At 43.7% G+C, this 19,223-nt stretch overlaps 1 long non-coding RNA gene across 1 annotated transcript; it reads right to left on the bottom strand.

Annotated features, from left to right (window-relative positions):
• Positions 1 to 15,290: 15,290 nt before the first annotated feature.
• On the bottom strand, positions 15,291 to 18,384 carry LOC120731887. The gene is made up of 6 exons (XR_005695439.1): positions 17,973 to 18,384; positions 16,753 to 16,992; positions 16,544 to 16,655; positions 16,149 to 16,236; positions 15,864 to 16,036; positions 15,291 to 15,520 (listed from the first exon to the last, which is right to left on the bottom strand). It is a non-coding gene; the product is annotated as an uncharacterized LOC120731887 (long non-coding RNA).
• Between the last annotated feature and the right edge of the window lie 839 nt (positions 18,385 to 19,223).

The following is a 19,223-nucleotide window of genomic DNA, read 5'->3' as shown; positions in this document are numbered from 1 at the left end:
ATGGTACTAAGAGTAGCTGTAGATAATATTACATCTGTGGGATGATTACTGGTAATTTTTTCTCTAATGATAAAAATTTTATTTGTGAAGAAGTTCATGAAGTCATTACTAGTTAACGTTAAAGGGATTGTTGGCTCAAAAGAGCTCTGACTTTTTGTCAGCCTGGCTACAGTGCTGAAGAGAAACCTGGGGTTGTTCTTATTTTCTTCAATCAGTGATGAATAGTAAGATGTTCTGGCTTTGGGGAGGGCTTTCTTATAAAGCAGCAAACTATTTCTCCAGGCTAAATGATGATCCTCTAAATTTGTGACACGCCATTTCCTCTCCAGCTTACGAGTCATCTGCTTTAGGCTACGTGTTTGAGAATTATACCACGGAGTCAGGTACTTCTGATTAGAAACCTTAGTTTTCACAGGAGCTACAGTATCCAGAGTCGTTTTCGTGATTAATATACAGTTGTAGATTGTAAATTCAAAAGATAATTGCAGGAAAGATTGTCATTCATACAAAATTATTATGTAAATTGTAGTGTGATTAATTGTAAATAACGTTACAGATTTTTCTTGTTGTTTTCAAAGACAATGTGCCATATTATTGTAAAATAATGTATTTTAAACATATTAGCAGTCTAAAAATGAAAGCAATTCACCATTTGTCAATTTACAGTAATTTAACTTAATATTACAATTATGTACTTTTGTTTTAAATTTAATGATCATTTAACATTGCCATTTCGCAGTTATTTACTGTAAGTTTTGCATACATTTTTTACAGTGTAAAGAGCCGACGGGAGTCAGAGCTGAACATTTCTGTCTGTTTGATGTCCTCCTTGAAAGTAGAGATAGTTTTTATGGAGACCATTGAATGAATGTAGAGCACAGCAGCACCCTCTGTCCGCTAATATGAGTCAGTCAGCCAGCAGTGTATTTGCGTCTCATCCATATGACAGTAATCCTGTAATCTAGTAATCCAACAAGATCACATTTATTTCATTACACTTTGGATCTGGCTGTTTAACTAAATGGAAAAGGCTTTATTGGTCTCCACAGTCCACAGCTACAATAACAATGACACGCTGGCTGTTTTCTCTTATACATGCACGTGTGCTTGGAATAATTATTACAGCTCAGATGCTGCTAGCTCTGCCCCTTTTTAATCATGGTTCATGTCATGATCACTTGTGCTGTTCTCAGGCATGTAATGATACTCCATTCAGTCTCACTGCTGAATTTATATACTGATTTTTGGAAGGCACATGCAAATATCGGTACTCATGGCTCCTGATAGTTCAAAGGGACAGGTGGAAAGAAAGGGGTCAAGTATATATAAAAAATTCCCCACTCGCCCCTGTGGGCGGTTAATCCTTCAAGCTCGGGTCCTCTACCAGAGGGATCTGCTGGAGCCACTCGCTTAGCTTGGGAGTCACTGCACCTAGTGCTCCGATTACCACTGGGACCACCGTTACCTTCACCGTCCACATCTTCTCGAGCTCTTCTCTGACCCCTTGGTATTTCTCGAGCTTCTCGTGTTCCTTCTTCCTGATGTTGTTGTCATTCGGAACTGCTACATTATATATGCTTATTTGCTGATTATATTGTTTTATTTATGCTTTCATAAACCAGACGAGACGAAAACTAGGTTATGGGTGACAAGTTGCCCTGGCAACAGACTTTAGAAAGAGGAAGTGCAAAGCTGCACTGTAAATTTGACACAAAGAAAAGAGGAACTGGGTAAACGGAGTGTGTGTGTGTGTGACGTGCTGCAAAATATATAACGAGACTGCCTGCTGCTGCTGCTTCAAACTTGAGTTGGTGTTTCTGTGTGTGCTCAGTCTCCATTTTCTGGAAAATGTCAAATTAAAGATAATCTTTTGAGTTAGACCACTTTGAGCCGTGTCTTTCTTTGCCGTTAAAGAATACAAATAACTGAATTTAATATTTGGTGCCAGTGACCCGGATTCTTTTGCGGCTGAGAGGATTAATTCGGAGTTTAAGGTACGATCTGATAAGAGGCGGACAACAGATCAATCTAAAAGATTTAAAGGTAGGCACAAACCTGTTCAAAGAAAAAGCAAATTTGTGCATATTGGATGAATTCTAAATTATTTGTCCACTGAGTTGATGATCGTGACTGTCAAATTGGCTCAGTAGTGGGGAAATTAAACTAAATTATAAAATCTGTTAAGTAGATTTCAGGTGACATGTCCATGATAATTTTGGGTAATTAGTGATAAATAAAAAGTAAGATTTTGGGAAACATTTGATTGATAAAATTGTGCATTTTAAGTTGATGTGATACGTGTATAAGTTGATGTGTTATGTCTGTTGAGTGTTACGATTCGATGTTGTCAGTGTTTTGTTTTAGGCGTGACTGTTATGTGTTTCCTGTTTTACTTTGAAGGTCTGTCTTATCTCAGTGTGTTCAGTTTACACTTCCTTGTCTCGTCAGTTCTGATTTGCCCCAGCTGTGTTTCCCTCCTGTTGTCCATTCCCTGATTGCTCCCTCTATGTATTTAAGCCCTGTGTTTCAGTTTGTCAGTGTTGTGATCCCCCCCCCGTGTTGTAAATAATTTGTTGTAAATAGTTGTAAATAGTTGTAAATACACTCAACAAAAATATAAACGCAACACCTTTGTTACTGCTCCCATTCCCCATGGGATGGACGTAGAGACCTAAAATTCATTCCAGATACACAATATAACCATCCCTCCCAAACAGTGGTTACAAATCAGTCCAAATGTGTGGTAGTGGGCACATCTGCTATATTGAGATAATCCATCCCACCTCACAGGTGTGCCACATCAGGATGCTGATCTGACATCATGAGTAGTGCACAGGTGTACCTCAGACTGCCCACAACAAAAGGCCACCCTGGAATATGCAGTTTTGTCTCACAGCAAAATGCCACAGATGCCACAAGCAATGAGGGAGCGTGCAATTGGCATGCTGACAGCAGGAATGTCAACCAGATCTGTCGCCCGTGCATTGAATGTTCATTTCTCAACCATAAGCCGTCTCCACAGGCATTTCAGAGAATATGGCAGCACATCCAACCGGCCTCACAACCGCAGACCTCGTGTAACCACACCAGCCCAGGACCTCCACATCCAGCAGGTTCACCTCCAAGATCGTCTGAGACCAGCCACCCAGACAGCTGCTGGAACAATTGGTTTGCACAACCAAACAATTTCTGCACAAACTGTCAGAAACCGTCTCAGGGACGCTCAACTGCATGCCCGTCGTCCTCATCGGGGTCTTGACCTGACTCCAGCTCGTCGCCGTAACAGACTTGTGTGGGCAAATGCTCACATTCGATGGCGTCTGGCACGTTGGAGAGGTGTGCGCTTCACGGATGAATCATGGTTCACATTGTTCAGGGCAGATGGCAGCTGAGAATCTCCCAGTTCTTGCATGGCCAGCATACTCACCGGACATGTCACCCATTGAGCATGTTCGGGATGTGCTTGACCGGCGTATACGACAGCGTGTACCAGTTCCCACGAATATCCAACAACCTCGCACAGCCATTTAAGTGGAGTGGACCAACATTTCACAGGCCACAATTGACAATCTGATAGACTCCATCTCCATCGACTCCATCGGAACAGAAAACAAAAGAAGAGCACAGCTCAGTTCAGGGGGCCGGCCGTGCACAAGGCAACGGCGACGACGTGGAAACAGTTCAGGGGGACGGCCGTGCGCAAGGCAACGGCGGCGACGAAGGAGACGACGGAGCAGTTCAGGAGGCCAGCCGCGCGGAAGGCAGCGGCGGCGACGAAGGAGACGACGGAGCAGTTCAGGAGGCCGGCCGCGCGGAAGGCAGCGGCGGCGGCGAAGGAGACGACGGAGCAGTTCAGGAGGCCGGCCGCGCGGAAGGCAGCGGCGGCGGCGAAGGAGACGACGGAGCAGTTCAGGAGGCCGGCCGCGCGGAAGGCAGCGGCGGCGGCGAAGGAGACGACGGAGCAGTTCAGGAGGCCGGCCGCGCGGAAGGCAGCGGCGGCGGCGAAGGAGACGACGGAGCAGTTCAGGAGGCCGGCCGCGCGGAAGGCAGCGGCGGCTCTCCAGTGTTAGGCGTGCTGGCCATGGCCCGGTGGGCACAGGACCAGACGAGACAGGACCAGACGAGGCAGGACCAGACGAGGCACAGGCTGAAGCTGGGCCAGGAGGAGCAGAAGCCAAAGTCGAAGCTGGGCCAGACGAGGACGAAGACTCTGAGGCTGGGCCAGACGAGGACGAAGACTCTGAGGCTGGGCCAGGCGAAGATGAGGCTGAAGCCGGAGTTGAAGCTGGACCAGGCGACGGTGAAGCAGGAGCTGAGGCTGAGGCCGGACCAGGCGAAGCACAGGCTGGAGCTGGACCAGGCGTGGCAGAGGCGGAGGCTGGACCAGACGAGGATGAAGACTCGGATGAAGCTGGACCAGGCGGCGACGTGGACGGAGACACGGAGGCCGCAGCTAGCGTGGATGAAGACACGGCTGCTGCAAACGTGGACGAGGCTGCCGGTGGAGCAGCTGGTGGCTGAACGGGCCCCTCGGACCCTCCAGCAGAGACGGGTGGCTGAACGGGCCCCTCGGACCCTCCAGCGGAGACTGGTGGCTGAACGGGCCCCTCGGACCCTCCAGCGGAGACGGGTGGCTGAACGGGCCCCTCGGACCCTCCAGCTGACGAGGCATGAGACTTGACGGGCTCCTCGGGCCCTCCAGCTGACAAGACATGAGGCTGGACGCGTTCACCTGACATCTTACAGTTAACAGTCCAGAAGCAAACAGGTGTCAGATGTCCTGAGGCAAAGACCAGCTCATTCACTTCAAGACTCATGTAGGCTGACATAACAGGCTCTAAAACAGAAAGTCCTGCTTCTATATTCCTCCCTTCAGTCTCGAGCAATGACAGAGCTTGACGGCCCAGATAAGCCCTGTCAGCCACAGGGAAAACAAGGACTACAACATTCCCCAGAAAAACACGACTTAAGCCTTCACGGATAAGCTCCTGGGCAAACATGAAATGTTCAGGAATGAATCTGGGCGATGAGAACTGACCAGCATGATGGCGGTAAGTGTTATATTGACTAGGAACCATGCGTGAGGTGGACTGTAACTCAAGGGTGTTATGTAGTGTGTATGGTGAAATGGGTACGGCTAATGCTGTGCTAGCATTCCTAGCTGAGATGGGTGATGTTACACAGTTCATGTTACCCTGATTTGACTCCATGTCGTCATCTTTAAGTTCCAATGTGAGTTCATGATCAGCGTTCTCAGTTTTAAGTTCAGTTTTAAGGATTACACATCATCTCACACTCAGTACTCTTATACTTTACGTCATGACCCTCCTTTAAATAATCCTTATGTGCTAAGGAAGCACAGGGGCCTACTTTAAGTAGCTCGTTGGTGAGCGGAGCGGGCTCGGGAAGGGAGGCATTAGCCACAGGTAACTCAGTCTTTGATGGAACCCCAGGCACATTAAATGACACAGAAGAAAACACTTCCACCCCACTCCCCACACAAGCAACATCACGGCCTGTGGAACTCTCTTTCAATCCAAGTGTAGTGTCAGAGGTCCCTACAAGATCACTAGGCCTGTCCAAGATCCTCTCTGAAACAAATTCACTTGGCTGTGGCTTGGTTAGCAGAGCATTACTCAGTCTGAAGTTAGCACTGGCTAATTCCGAAACAGTGACTTTATTTTCACAAACAGAAACACACGAAACAGGGGATTCCCCGGTCAGCTTAGAGGCTGGACAGTCAAACACCTGTTCGGGTGGCGGTGACAAGAACACCGGCTGAAACTCCCCCAGTGTTGGAATTCACAGTCTGAGTGGGTCTTACTCCCTGTTCGTGGAAGCCAGACGAACAGACCACACCATTCACAGTACCAGAGTCAGCCATTTCCACACTATGTGTCTCTGTTAACTTTGACCCGTGGCTCTGTAATTCTGAGTCTAGTTCATCTTCTACGGCTTCAATGGAGGCTGGTGATGACAGGTTGCATTCACTCACCTCCGGTCGTCACGCAGCGCGACGGGGACGCGAACGCCGTTTCTTCCTGATCGCAGCGTCCGATGAACCAGGCAGGGTGCCTCATGCGCGCCGGGAGGCGTCGCAGAGGCTGGGGAACTGGGCGCTGATGGAGCGGTAGGTGAGAGTTCTTGGAAGCTCAGGGGACCCCCGAGAGCCAGGCGAGTTCCCCGGAAGACCTCGTCATAGTCAGGAGCAAGCCACGGCTTCCGCCGGAGCTCTTCCTCCAGTCGAGCGCATGCCGCGCGCTGCCGCTCCCCGAGGTCGAAATCCACTGCCTCCACAGCATCCTCGTGTCGCACCGTGGAGGGCGAGACATGCCGTAGCGACGAGCGACGGCGACGTGAACGCCGCTTCCTTTTTGAAGTGGTGGTGGGCAAAACGTGGATCTCTGTGGCGACCGGCTCCTCGTCTTCCCACCACATCCGCGCCAGATAATAAGCGGGAGAAGAGTAGTCCGACCGATGCGGCGAGGGCGGGCGGCCGGTCCGAGGCGGGGCGGCTGGGGGGAGCTCCTCCTCGGAGATAAGCCAGGGCTTCCAGCGTAGCTCGTCCTCCCGATATGCCCGCAACACCTGCTGCCGCTCCTCCTCACTGAAGTCAACAGCCTCGGGCATCTCCGTGCAGTCAGGCGGTGGCGAAGATGCGGAAGCCGATGAAGCGGCAGCCAACGGTGTGTCGGTGGTGAGCCTCACCGTTCCGACTCTGACTGCCACTGGCTCATGAGGCAGCGGGGTAACATCGCAACAGCATGGCTCTGGCGAAGGCGCACGCACACCGGGCCGCTGCGGCTGCGGACGGAGTTGGAGAGTGGTGACGAGAAAGTCAACGATCAGTGGGTGTAGTGCCTCCCATAACCAGGGAAATACAGACGCGCATACTCCCACTTGGCGGGCTAACTCCTCCCGTTCCTCCACTCCGGAACACTGCAGCCATTTAGTACATAGCGACTCCACCGTCTGGATGATCTTCCTCTCGTGTGTCGCTGGGTCCGGCATGGTCGCGTTGTACTGTCACGGTCTGCAGAGGCAGACCGTGCGGAAATGTGTGTGGTGGACCCAGGTGCGAACACAAGCGAAGATACAGGAGTGGATTAAACAAAAGCGAGCCTTTTATTATGGCTGATGAAAGGAACAAAACAGAGTGAGGGCAGCATAAGAGTAGTAGCTCAACAGAAACCTAAACTGGACAAACTATGGAAAGGCTATGGCTGGAGATACGGAACACAGGGGGTGGGAACACAGACGACGCGACGCAGACTACATGAAACACAGAGACTAAATACATGAGGGATGATCAGGGGAAGTGGTCACACATGGGAGCACAGCTGACACACATGAACCATAACGACAAGACAGGAGAGGTGAAACTGAATACACTGACATTGAATACAGACTTTCAAAGTAAAACAGGAAACATGGAGATTAGACATGACATGAACTAAACATAACCACGCAGACGTGACACATGAACCAGGGAGACTTAGTACAGGGGGAGATGACATAAACAACTAAGGAACAAGCAATCTAGAAATTAACTAGGTGCACTAAGCTAAGGCACAACAGAAATACAAAAGATACATAAACTCAAACACTGGGTCGCTTGACCCAGGACCATGACAAGTCAGTGGTCAAGCACCACTTTTCTTGCACCGTTTGACCGACAGAGTGGGGCTCGGGTGTGACCATTCCAAACGTGGCTCACCGGTAAGCTTTATGTAAAGCTTCAGGCGCCAACAGGATGCTGGGCGTTCATGAGGTGGAGCTTCTTGTTGAGCTGCTGGAAGCGCTTATAAATTAAGATTGGACTTAGTAATCGGCCCGCTGTCCGTGTGTGTGTGTGTGTGTATAAAATTGTTATTTGGATGAATGATTAAAGGTGCACATTGTTTTGAGGGATGTGTGCGTGTACTAAGGCTGCATTCTTTTTATATCAACACTTAGCAGAGTTACATAGGGTTTATAGACTGAAATTATAAAATAAGAGTTCAGTTACGTTGTAAAACCAGATGAGAATTCAGTGAAATAAAAAGTTTGTGTGCGTAGGCAAATTGCTGTATGTTTTTGTTGGGTGTGTGTCTGGCAGGAAGTGAACATGCTTGCATGGCCATAAAATGAAACTGGCCTATGTGTTGAGTATGCAACTAGAGAGAGAGAGAGACGTTTTAAAAATCTAGGTAGAGGAAGAGGATGAATTTGTTAAGAAATTGTAATGAAAATGATATTAATTAAATGTTTTAGTGTGTCAATACAGGTGGACACTTCTCAACTTGAAAACGTGAGTACAGCGGCAAAATGATAAACAGAATTGGAATGGAAAACAGGGCAGACTTTGGCTTAAAATTTGACACCTTCGCCTCTCATTCTGTCCTTATCCTGAGAAGAAGCTTAAAGGAGAGTAAATCTCCTGATGAAGACAGAAGACAGACAGAACACCGTGTACTTGAAGAATTAACAGCAGGCAAAAAGACAGTGCAACTGACCTAAAACACTGAAGACTCCAGCAGCAGCATGTAAGAAAACACTTGATGGAACATGCACTCTGAATTACAAGCTGGAAAGTTGAGCAGTGGGATGACTGTATAAAAGCACTGGACAGGACTGGACACTGAGTTTCATATTTGCCATGCTGGGAGTGAACCTACAACAAAAGACTGAAACGATCAAGAGAGAAGCAATGGAGAAAAGAAACAGCTGATTTGGGCCGGTGTTGATCTGCAAGGCCCCACAGGAAACTGTGAGGGACGAGGATGATTGAGAGGTGAACCTAGACGTGATGTAGTGAAAGCATATGGGAAATTTGGATTGAAGATTGAGACTGAACTCATGGAGATTTAGAAATGTCAAGAACATCACAACAGAAAGGTAAAAAAAGAAAGAGAAAAAAGAAATAAACTAACAAGTACCTGAATGAATAGAAAACACACATATACAAATTGTCACATGTAAAATTATTTTTGGAGAGAATCAGAAGTGAGACAGTTTGAATCCACAGTTTAGTGCAAAGATGCATGAATTAAACGTGATTATAAAACACATTGAGGAAATGAAGACCAGCTTACACTCAATATTAATATGAATACAAATACATACATGCAATGAAGAACATGCTTACATTCATGAATGTGAATACGTGACATAAATGCTAGATTTAACATACTTAAAGCTTGAAGTGAGGAATAACTCAGGAAGGTTCCATGACATTAGAGTGACTTTGGTGAAAAGGAAAAAAGATAAACCAGTGATTGGAAGTTTAAAGTAGTTTTTGAATAGTGAATTAGAAGTGCTTTTTTGCCGATTAAGCAAAACAAGTTATTGCTTTAGAAAGAAAATTAAAAATAAAATAAAATAAAATTCAATAATGTGGGGATAGGTTAATTGATTAATCCAAATTGCCACTAGGTGTGAATGTGCAAGTCAGTGCAAATGGTTTTCTGTCCTTGTGTGTTAGCCCTGCGAGAGATTGGCAACCTGTCCAGGGTGTACCCCGCCTCTCGCCCTATGACAGCTGGGATAGGCTCCAGCGCCCCCCGCGACCCTGAAAAGGATAAGCGGATGGATGGATGGATGTGGTAATGTTTTAAATATGTATTTTCCTTATCAAGGCAACTTCTTCTGAGAGGAGAGAGTATGCAAATTAGCTGAATCAGTGGTGACAAAAAAGAAAAACTGAAGCTTCCTGTCTGGCTATGTGTCTGAGGCTTGTTATTGGGAAATTTAGAATTTAGTGATGATAGATTGTCATAAACTGTTTAGAAAGAATGTTAATGTTGTGTAAAACTGTGTGGCCTTTAACAAGATTTTCTATGTATTTAGCAGGTGAAATTATATCACTGAGATATGATGTGGGGAAAATGAACAGAGGGAGTGATTTTAAGTCTGATTTCAGACTATGTAAGTATTAATTAAACCAAGAGTAGGACAAAACTTTTGTGGCCCTGAAGTTATAATTTCCATAACATATCGATAGATTAATAAGCAAAAAATTTTCTGTGACTAAGATTTTTGGGGCTGTTGTTTTAGTGATGGATTAATTCTGTCAGTTAGGTTTGGGTTGTTTTCTTATTTTAATAGAGGGAGTTTTATTAAACATGGACATGGTTAGAATTGAGCCCTTTATAATTGTAACAGTGCACTTAGAGAAAACCTGTCAGGTGATTATGTTTTGTGTTTTGATGAGCTACTAATCAGCTCTCTTTTTCTCATTTTTGTTTTAAGCAGGCCTGAACGTTTGAATTAACAGCGTTGTAAAAAGATTTCGGGAGTGCAAATACAAGGTAGGCTTTTCCAGATTACAATGGGCTGAGGGGAAGCCATCTGTGGGAACCTGGTTCCTGTCTAAAACGATTGCCGCATGTGAATTCCGGCCCAAAAATGATAAACAATTGTTTTTTTCTTTTGAGTGAATGCGTGTAAATGAGTGAATGTGTGTGACTGGACTGACGATGTGGACTAAAGGTTTGACTGACTTGACACTGAAACAAAGACTGGACCAAGGTTAAGAGGAATGAAGATTGACAAACAATTAAAGGCGTATGGGAGAGAGAGGGAGACATAAGTTTGGAGCTGGAGACTTTTTTTGGGTCGCTGATATTTGCTTTAAGAAAATTTTGTTTTATTGACTGGGTTTAGATTATGGTAGTACATTATATTGTGGGGAAAATGCTAAAGGGGGAGAAAATGTTGGACGTTACTTATGTTACTATTAACAAAAGCAGGCCACCGTAGAAGTCAATTAAATTTTATAGAGGAGAACAATTACAATCAAAGGGGATAGGGGATTGCTAGACTTTTCATATAAACTACAGTTATAAAATAACAAACACTTGTCCAAGTGACTAAGGTTTTTCCCTTTAAAATACTAAATTATTAAAAGATCATGGGAGCGAGGGAGACAGGAGCAAAGTAACGAAAGGATATATATTTTGGGTAAGTCTGATAAAGTAAAATTAAAATGTACCATAACATTAAGAGGAGCAACATGAAATCAAAATATGGAAATTGTGTATGAAGAACATGACTGATAACTGTTCTGTCTTAAGTTTTGTTATAACACAGATTGCATTACAAGTGGGAAACTTGAGTTTTAAAAGTGAAGTTAATTTTAACACATAGGTTTTCTTTCTAGGGAGCTCTGAATGGACCCAGGAGTTCAAAAGATTTAACATGATGATTAAACTGATTTTATTCCTTAATACAGTTTTGGAGGTCTGGAGGAAGACTAACCTTTTTTCTTTTAAGTTTCATAAGAGTTGGTGAAGTATTTTCAGTTTTAGTAGCTGGTCTTTAGCTTATTTGACACAAAGTGTGTCAAGAAGGGGTGATTTTGGGTTTAATTTGAAATAAGGGGCTTTTTGTTCATTTTATGACTTTTGGGGTGTTTCATAATTTAGATACGGTAAAACTGAGGCAGAAATCGTTATTTTCATGTTTAAGCTAAAGGATTAAAATTAACTGAATCCTGTTTAGAAGATAAAATGCCGGTGTTCATAATAAGTTGAATACCAAACTTAAAGGGAAACTGTGGGAGAGCTTGAATAAAACATATGCTTTGGTGAAAGGAGGGAAGATTTTAGGAGTAAAAATGATTATTGATTGATTTCTTTTTTTTATTTCTAGAATAAGCGGTTATAATGCACGCTTACAGACGCAGACATGATGTAGATTGATTTCTGTGGTGGAGGTGAAAACAGTTTGCTTTGTCTTTGCTTGGCAAGAAGTATTGCAGAAGGTGTGAAAATAGGCCTGCTCTGAGTAGGTCGACAGGAAGCATCTGAAGACTGAGACAACCATATAGGGCAAAATGTGGTTGAGCTTGCAACTGAATGTGTGCCTGCAAAATAACAGTTGTTTTTTTTTTGTTTTTGTTTTTGTTTTTTTTTGTACAGGAGGTTCATGATCAGATAAGAGAAGAAGAGAGCTTCCTAAAAGGGTGTCAAAAGTGTTACTTACCCAAATGAGTAACATTGAAGATTATATATGTATAAATGATTCTTTATACACACATTGGAATTGTGCTCATAGGAGTTGTCACTCGGTCAAGTGAAGGTCAAAAACGTGGTTCAGCGTGACTGACTGAACTGATATATTGTAGGAATGACCTTGAGTGCTGATGGATAAATGCCAACACGCTTACACACATAATCAGGCTAATCTTTTTGATTAGAGAGTCCCGAACATGATAGGTTGAACCAAGTTTGAAGAATTAAGAGAACAATTGATGAACATAATAGGTTATGGAGGCGTAGCAGGGAAAGGTGTTTTGTTTATGCTTTACAGAACATTTCCGGACCACAGCAAAAATCACAAAGGGGTTGGCGAGAATCCAGGGATCACCAGAAAGGGGCCACAAGAAAGGGGCCCCCAGAAGAAGCACAGAGAATCGCACAGTCTCAGAAAAGTTTTTATTTAGGAGTTTAAAAGCTTGTTAAGGTCAAATGTGAGCATAAAAGTAAGGAAGAGTAATGAGAGGGACTTTAGTAATAGTTTGCAGGATTTCTATGTTATGTAAATTGCCCCAAAATAGTGTTAAGGCCGGATATATGCTACCCCTAGAGGGGGGTGAAAAACCAGGAGTAGATTTTTACAGAGGAAACGGGTTAAACTAGTTAGAGACTGTTTCCCAAGATTAATAAGAGTAATATAGGACCTGTTATGAGGAAAAGTTAATTATATCTGTTTGTATTCTAACGTGAGAAGTGAGGGAAGTCAGAAGTGTGTTTAAACTGGGATTCTAGTTAAAAAGGGGGTAAGGGAGGATAGTTCACAACCCGGTGCAAACGTGAGGTGCTGTCTAAGAGCTTGATCTTTGGTATATTTTAGCTATTATTGTCACATGAAAGTTAAACTCTGTGGGATAAATTAGGAATTATGTCGTCTTTTTAAAAGAAGACAAAAAGGGGGAACTGTCGTATGGATGGATGGCCCGCCCCGCCCCCGCGGGCGTTCTATCCTTCAAGCTCGGGCCCTCTACCAGAGGCCTGGGAGCCTGAGGGTCCTGCGCAGTATCCTAGCCGTTCCCAGGACTGCGCTCTTCTGGACAGAGATCTCCGATGTTGTTCCCGGGATCTGCTGGAGCCACTCTCCTAGCTTGGGAGTCACCGCACCTACCCAGATAGCAAGGAAACATTGAAACAATGTTGAGTCAATATCAGGCGATGTCATTGAATCAACGTTGAAGTGTCACGTTGACCTAACGTCACTCTTGCACCCTTTTTTAACATTGAAACAACATCAGGTTTTGATGTTGAATCAATGTTGAAACCTGACATTGATTCAACGTTATATTTTCTAATACTGTTGACATTGAAACAATGTCAGATTCTGATATTGAAACACTGTTGAGCTATGGTGTTGATTTTCCACCTCTTTCGCACAGTTGCTTTTTATTAAAACAACAGTTAAATCATGACTGGAAATCTACCTTTCTTTATAGGTATTTTAACCAATACTAAACTACTGCATGTTTCCATCAATACTTAAACCACCTAAACACTAGGGGTGCAACGATACACAAAATTCACGGTTCGGTTCGGTTCGATACTTTGGTGTCACGGTTCGATATTTTTTCGATACAAAAAAATGTTCATGCCTTTTTAATTTGTCATTTATTAAAATTATAAATATATAGTTTAACTCAAAAGTACAGTTTTTAAATTTAACCCTAACCCTTGTGCGTGTTTTTTATTTTGACAGCGAATGCGCACCTGCGGACCACTTATGTGCAGCCCTGGTTATTTAGCTCGTCATATCGCAGCCACAGAAATTATTTTGTGGCTAAAGCTGCACTTTCTTTTTGCCTTATAGTCTGATTTGTCATAACTTCTCCGTTTTGTGGTAAGCTTTTCTTTGGCTGTCACTTCTTCACCCTGACCTGTCTTATTTCGCTCAGCAGAACTAAAATATATATGCTGCTGGTTTTACACACGCACTCACATAAGCTCAGCGATTCTCTGCGCAATCAACCTCTTATATGTTTAAGCTTGCTGCGGGAGATTTCACTTGTCATGTTTGCATAGTAAGCTAACGATTAATAAGATGATGTCAGAGGAATTGGTGCACAAATTATCATCACTCACAGATCAGTGCTGTCGCTCTCTATACACAGTTCACACGATTGCAAAGTGAAAGCAAAAAAACAAGCGCAAATTCAAACGCGATTTCAATATGTCACATATTGACAGTGGCTCACCGATGCCAATGACATAATTACCCAGCTACATTTCTTCCTACAATAGCCCGACGGGCAGGGAAGAGATAGATTTTGGTAGCCCGACTGAAAAAATCGCTAGCCCCAGGACGTCGGGCTAGCGATATTGCAAGCCCTGTATCTGATTGAGGAATCACTCATCTTTGGAAAAGAGAGTTTATTACAGAGAAATGTCTCTTTCCAAAATAAAAGCTATACTATCTGCTTCTTCTGGGCTATATTCTCAGCAGCATAAGGAGAATCATGTGCTAACAGCTGTCTAAATGACTCGGCTAAAGTTAGTAGCATGCTTGTTGTTTTTGTCTTTGCACTAAGATGATGTCGGCGTAAATGTGCAGTCATATTCGTTGTGTTCCCACTAGCGCTTTCAGGTTAATCTCGTTGAAATGACCTTAACGCCACAACACGGCAAATCTCCGTTAACGAGCTACCGCCGATCGCCCCGTGCATGGGGCTAGACAGCCAACACGTTAACGAGCTAACTGCGCTAACACACTAGTTCCCACCCATGTAATTGAGCATTGCATGGCACATCCAACATACTGTTTTACTTTAGTCCATGACTCGCTGACCTTCAGGGTCATACGTCACATGAAAACCAAAATAATTCCAAACGCCAGATCTGAATGAGGGTGGGGGAGGTCCATGTTGCAAGGAGAGCTTAACTTCTGTCTTGCTAGCTTGCCCTGCGCTCTTCCTTCTGACTATGCTGTCTGTGTTGAGCACTCAGTGGATCTGCGCTCGACAGTGCAGCCTAGGCGGAGTAGTCGAACGCAGATTCACTGAGCGCTCAACACAGACAGCATCGTCAGAAGGAAAGTTGATAAAATAAATTACAAATGTTGTATTGTTCGATACATATGCGTACCGAACCGAAAGCACTGTATCGAACAGTTCAATATCGATACGAATATCGTTGCACCCCTACTAAACACATAATTGTACTTATTCTTCAAATTGGACACCCTTTATAAAAAAAAAACAAATGTCTCACAATGTATCATGTCAATATTAATATCCTAAAATAAGAAAGCATTGCATGTGATGTAACAGAGAAAAAAAATAAACAAAAAAAGGTCAATAGGCACGTTTCGTTTGCTAAATACTTTATTAAAAGACAGTTTCCTATTTACATTTATGTTTCACGTTAGTTTGTAATTTTTTACTCCGGGATGGGGATGCATGATGTGCGTCCTGCACCACCCAAACAATCTGGGGCGTATCGGAGCCATTTCTGCACTGCTTGTGCAAAGACAAACTCGGACATAGAGTTTGCCCCTAACTGCTGCGTCAGGCCATCTAGGACAAAAACAAACACACACACACACACACACACACACACACACACACACACACACAAACAAAAAAAGTGAATTAGAGCACATAAATAAGCTCTTGTTAACTGTCTTCAGCGGGGAGAAAGAATGTAAACTCCTAGGCTGATAAACATGAAAGTCACCAGGCGTAAATCTGCAAACTGCTGCATTTGATTCCCAAAGAGCTATGAGCGGAAAAAGTGATAAGTCTTAGCATGGTGTGCCGTGTGTCCTTTAAAACAAAATAAACATGGGGTCCTCGGGCTGTACAAACTACAACCCGAGGACTAAACAAGCCAAAGACCAAAGACTCAATCTCCACTTACCATTGCCTTATTTGCCTCTTGTGATTGAAGAGCTGCCTCTGCATTGTTTAGCTCCTCAATGTTGTGCAAGGGCAAATCCAGAGGCAGTACCCCAGCATCTACCGATTCATTGCAGCCGGTATTGCGGATGGCTCTGACCTCATCACAGAGTTCGTTAACAGCTCTCATCAGGTCTGACAGAAAAAGATACTTTTTTTTAAGTATTTAAGAATACAGACAACTTGTCAAAAGTTTCCTTGTGTCACACACAGATATGTACAAAGACACAAGACAGTATTTTATTACCTGGTATTTTCACTCGAGGGGCCTGGGGAAACCGTTTTTTGTGGGCTGCTCATCCTCTGAGTCACTATATGTGTACAGGGGATTTGGTCTAAAGAAAAAAAGTTGAAAACGGTCATAAGTAATTACAAATGTGTTTTTAGAATATTTTTTCCTATAGTTACAGTTTGATTTCTAACAACACACACAGGAAACGGAAGAAGGTACAGTATACAAGGAATTTTTGAAGTGCACAAGTGTACACGGCTTTGCATTTATAAAAAGTTTACAAGCTTCCACTTTTTGGACTGTATTATGTGGTGATATTGCAGTATGCAAGCACCACAGGTATGTATAAAAGACAAGATCATAAATTCTTAGCAATCAAAGATATGTTTGTGAAATAAAAAAAGTTTTACTTGTGCTTTCTTTTATGACTGGTCTGAGTTTCAGCTTCGGACTGAAGGTCAGACGTATCACAGTGTTCACTTAGATATTTCTGAAGACTGCGTTCTGCTTCGTGATATGTGTCTGGAAATACAAACACAATGTATGGCCAGACATAAATTACGACACGAAAAACTTGTTATTGTTACATTTATACAACACCAATCCAGATGATACCCACCATGGTTTATTAGAAGTCGGACTGGTGCATAGGTGACCCATGTTGCACCAGGATGAACTCTCCTCTTTACTGCGACGTGGATCCTGAATGTGTCTCACGGAAGATATGGAGGCCATGACAATTTCTCCCCACTTATCCATGAACTAGGGACTATTTCTGTACCACCAGTTCTGAACTGCACAATGCACCAGTCTTTCATTTTTATCTTTTTTTTTAATTTGGAGTCCTTTTTTGCCCTGTCTAGGATAAACAGGAAACAGATAATTACAATATATTTCATAGTCACTTCAAAACTTGATCTATTGATTGAACTAAATAATAAATAATAGCTTAAAATGTATATAGGCAACAATTACAAGCAAACCCGATAAAAACAAACTTTTTTTTTTTTTTACATACAACTGCGTGTGTATATGTAAGCATTTAAACACTGAAGATAATAAAATTAACAGTATTTTATCTAAGTCTGCCATTGTAGGAATTCATGGCACCGAGACAAAAACTTGGCGCACAGTGTGGCGTCAAAATAGGCGCACACCTTTGACGCTGCGTTTTCTCCGTCTTCCTCGTCCACACGAGAATGCTAAAAGTTTAAAGTAAAAGGAGTTTTCGAAAATATCCACTCTGGCAGGCGTCTTTAAAAATTGCAGTTTTCAGTTAACGAAAACACAGTTTACGTGTGGACAAAAGGTGCAAATGCAAGGTAGGTGAGCGTGCAACATAAAGTTAGGTGAGCGTGCAACGTAAAGTTAGGTGAGCGTGCAACGTAAATTTTGAATTGAGTGCGAATCGAAGCGGGTGCTCTCCAATCATTAAAAGTAACAAAGTCATTGAACACATTTATACAGTTACCTTTACATTTATCAATCATATATCACAGATTTACAATTTTTTGTAGTACTATGCTAAAAAGCAACTACAGAGCGAAAGTCTGGGTCAAGCGCCGAGGCGACGGCAAGAACAAAGGAACCCTCGAAGCGTTAAAGCTAGCTTTGTAAGGAAATATAACGGAAAAGTATGAAACGAAAATGTTTTCTTTGTTGATAGACTTTGTTCGCAGTGCAATTTATTTGTTGCCGGATTGTAAGATGAAAGTAGACACAATTTCGGGCTCCCACATTTTATCCGAAACTTTACATTAACAAGTTTGTTTATTTTTTTACTGTTATTCAAATGCAACCGTGGAAATAACAAATAGAACAAAAGTCATTCATTCTTACCTTATACTAATCGTGGTGCAGGCCAGTGCAGTGCATGAACTGATGCCTTCTCCGGTCAATTCCGCTGAGAGTAAATCTAATGTCCCGCTCTACTGTACAAGACAATGGTTACCTGGAGGGATGTACCAATGTGATAGGGGTGCTGCGGAATAGTCCAAGTGGTAGCAGCTTTAATTTCCCGCTCAACCATAAATTGATGGTTTTTCAACGTGATTGTTGTCACCTTGTCAACTATAAATAGATCAACAATCAACGATGACAGAACAACAGTGAATCAATGTTATTTCAATGTCAGTGTCAGGTTTCATCAGTATTTCAATGTTGTTTCAACATTGGTTTTGTGTTGACATCTCAATCCTGACGATTCTGATGGTTCAGATGGAAAATCAACATCTGTTCAATGTCTCCTTGCTATCTGGGTAGTGCTCCGATTACCATGGGGACCACTGTTACCTTCACCCTCCACATCCTCTCGAGCTCTTCTCTGAGCCCTTGGTATTTCCCCAGCTTCTCGTGTTCCTTCTTCCTGATATTGCTGTCATTCGGAACCGCTACATCGATCACTACGGCCGTCTTCTTCTGTTTGTCTACCACCACTATGTCCGGTTGGTTAGCCACCACCATTTTGTCCGTCTGTATCTGGAAGTCCCACAGGATCTTAGCTCAGTCATTCTCCACCACCCTTGGGGGCATCTCCCATTTTGACCTCGGGACTTCCAGGTTATACTCGGCACAGATGTTCCTGTACACTAAGCCGGCCACTTGGTTATGGCGTTCCATGTATGCCTTGCCTGCTAGCATCTTGCACCCTGCTGTTATGTGCTGGATTGTCTCTGGGGCATCTTTACACAGCCTGCACCTGGGGTCTTGCCTGGTGTGATAGACCCCAGCCTCTATGGATCTTGTGCTCAGAGCTTGTTCTTGTGCTGCCATGATTAGTGCCTCTGTGCTGTCTTTCAGTCCAGCTTTGTCCAGCCACTGGTAGGATTTCTGGATATCAGCCACCTCCTCTATCTGCCGGTGGTACATACCGTGCAGGGGCCTGTCCTTCCATGATGGTTCCTCGTCTCCCTCCTCTTTCTTGGGTTTCTGCTGCCTGAGGTATTCACTGAGCACTCGGTCAGTTGGGGCCATCTTCCCAATGTATTCTTGGATGTTCGTTGTCTCATCCTGGACTGTGGTGCTGACACTCACCAGTCCCCGGCCCCCTTCCTTCCGCTTAGCGTACAGCCTCAGGGTGCTGGACTTGGG

This window comes from Simochromis diagramma, unplaced genomic scaffold (assembly GCF_900408965.1).
Source record: "Simochromis diagramma unplaced genomic scaffold, fSimDia1.1 OVJJ01000483.1, whole genome shotgun sequence".
Lineage (NCBI taxonomy): Eukaryota > Metazoa > Chordata > Actinopteri > Cichliformes > Cichlidae > Simochromis > Simochromis diagramma.
Note: the sequence above shows the minus strand (reverse complement) of the source record. Positions and strands in the feature narration are given on the sequence as shown.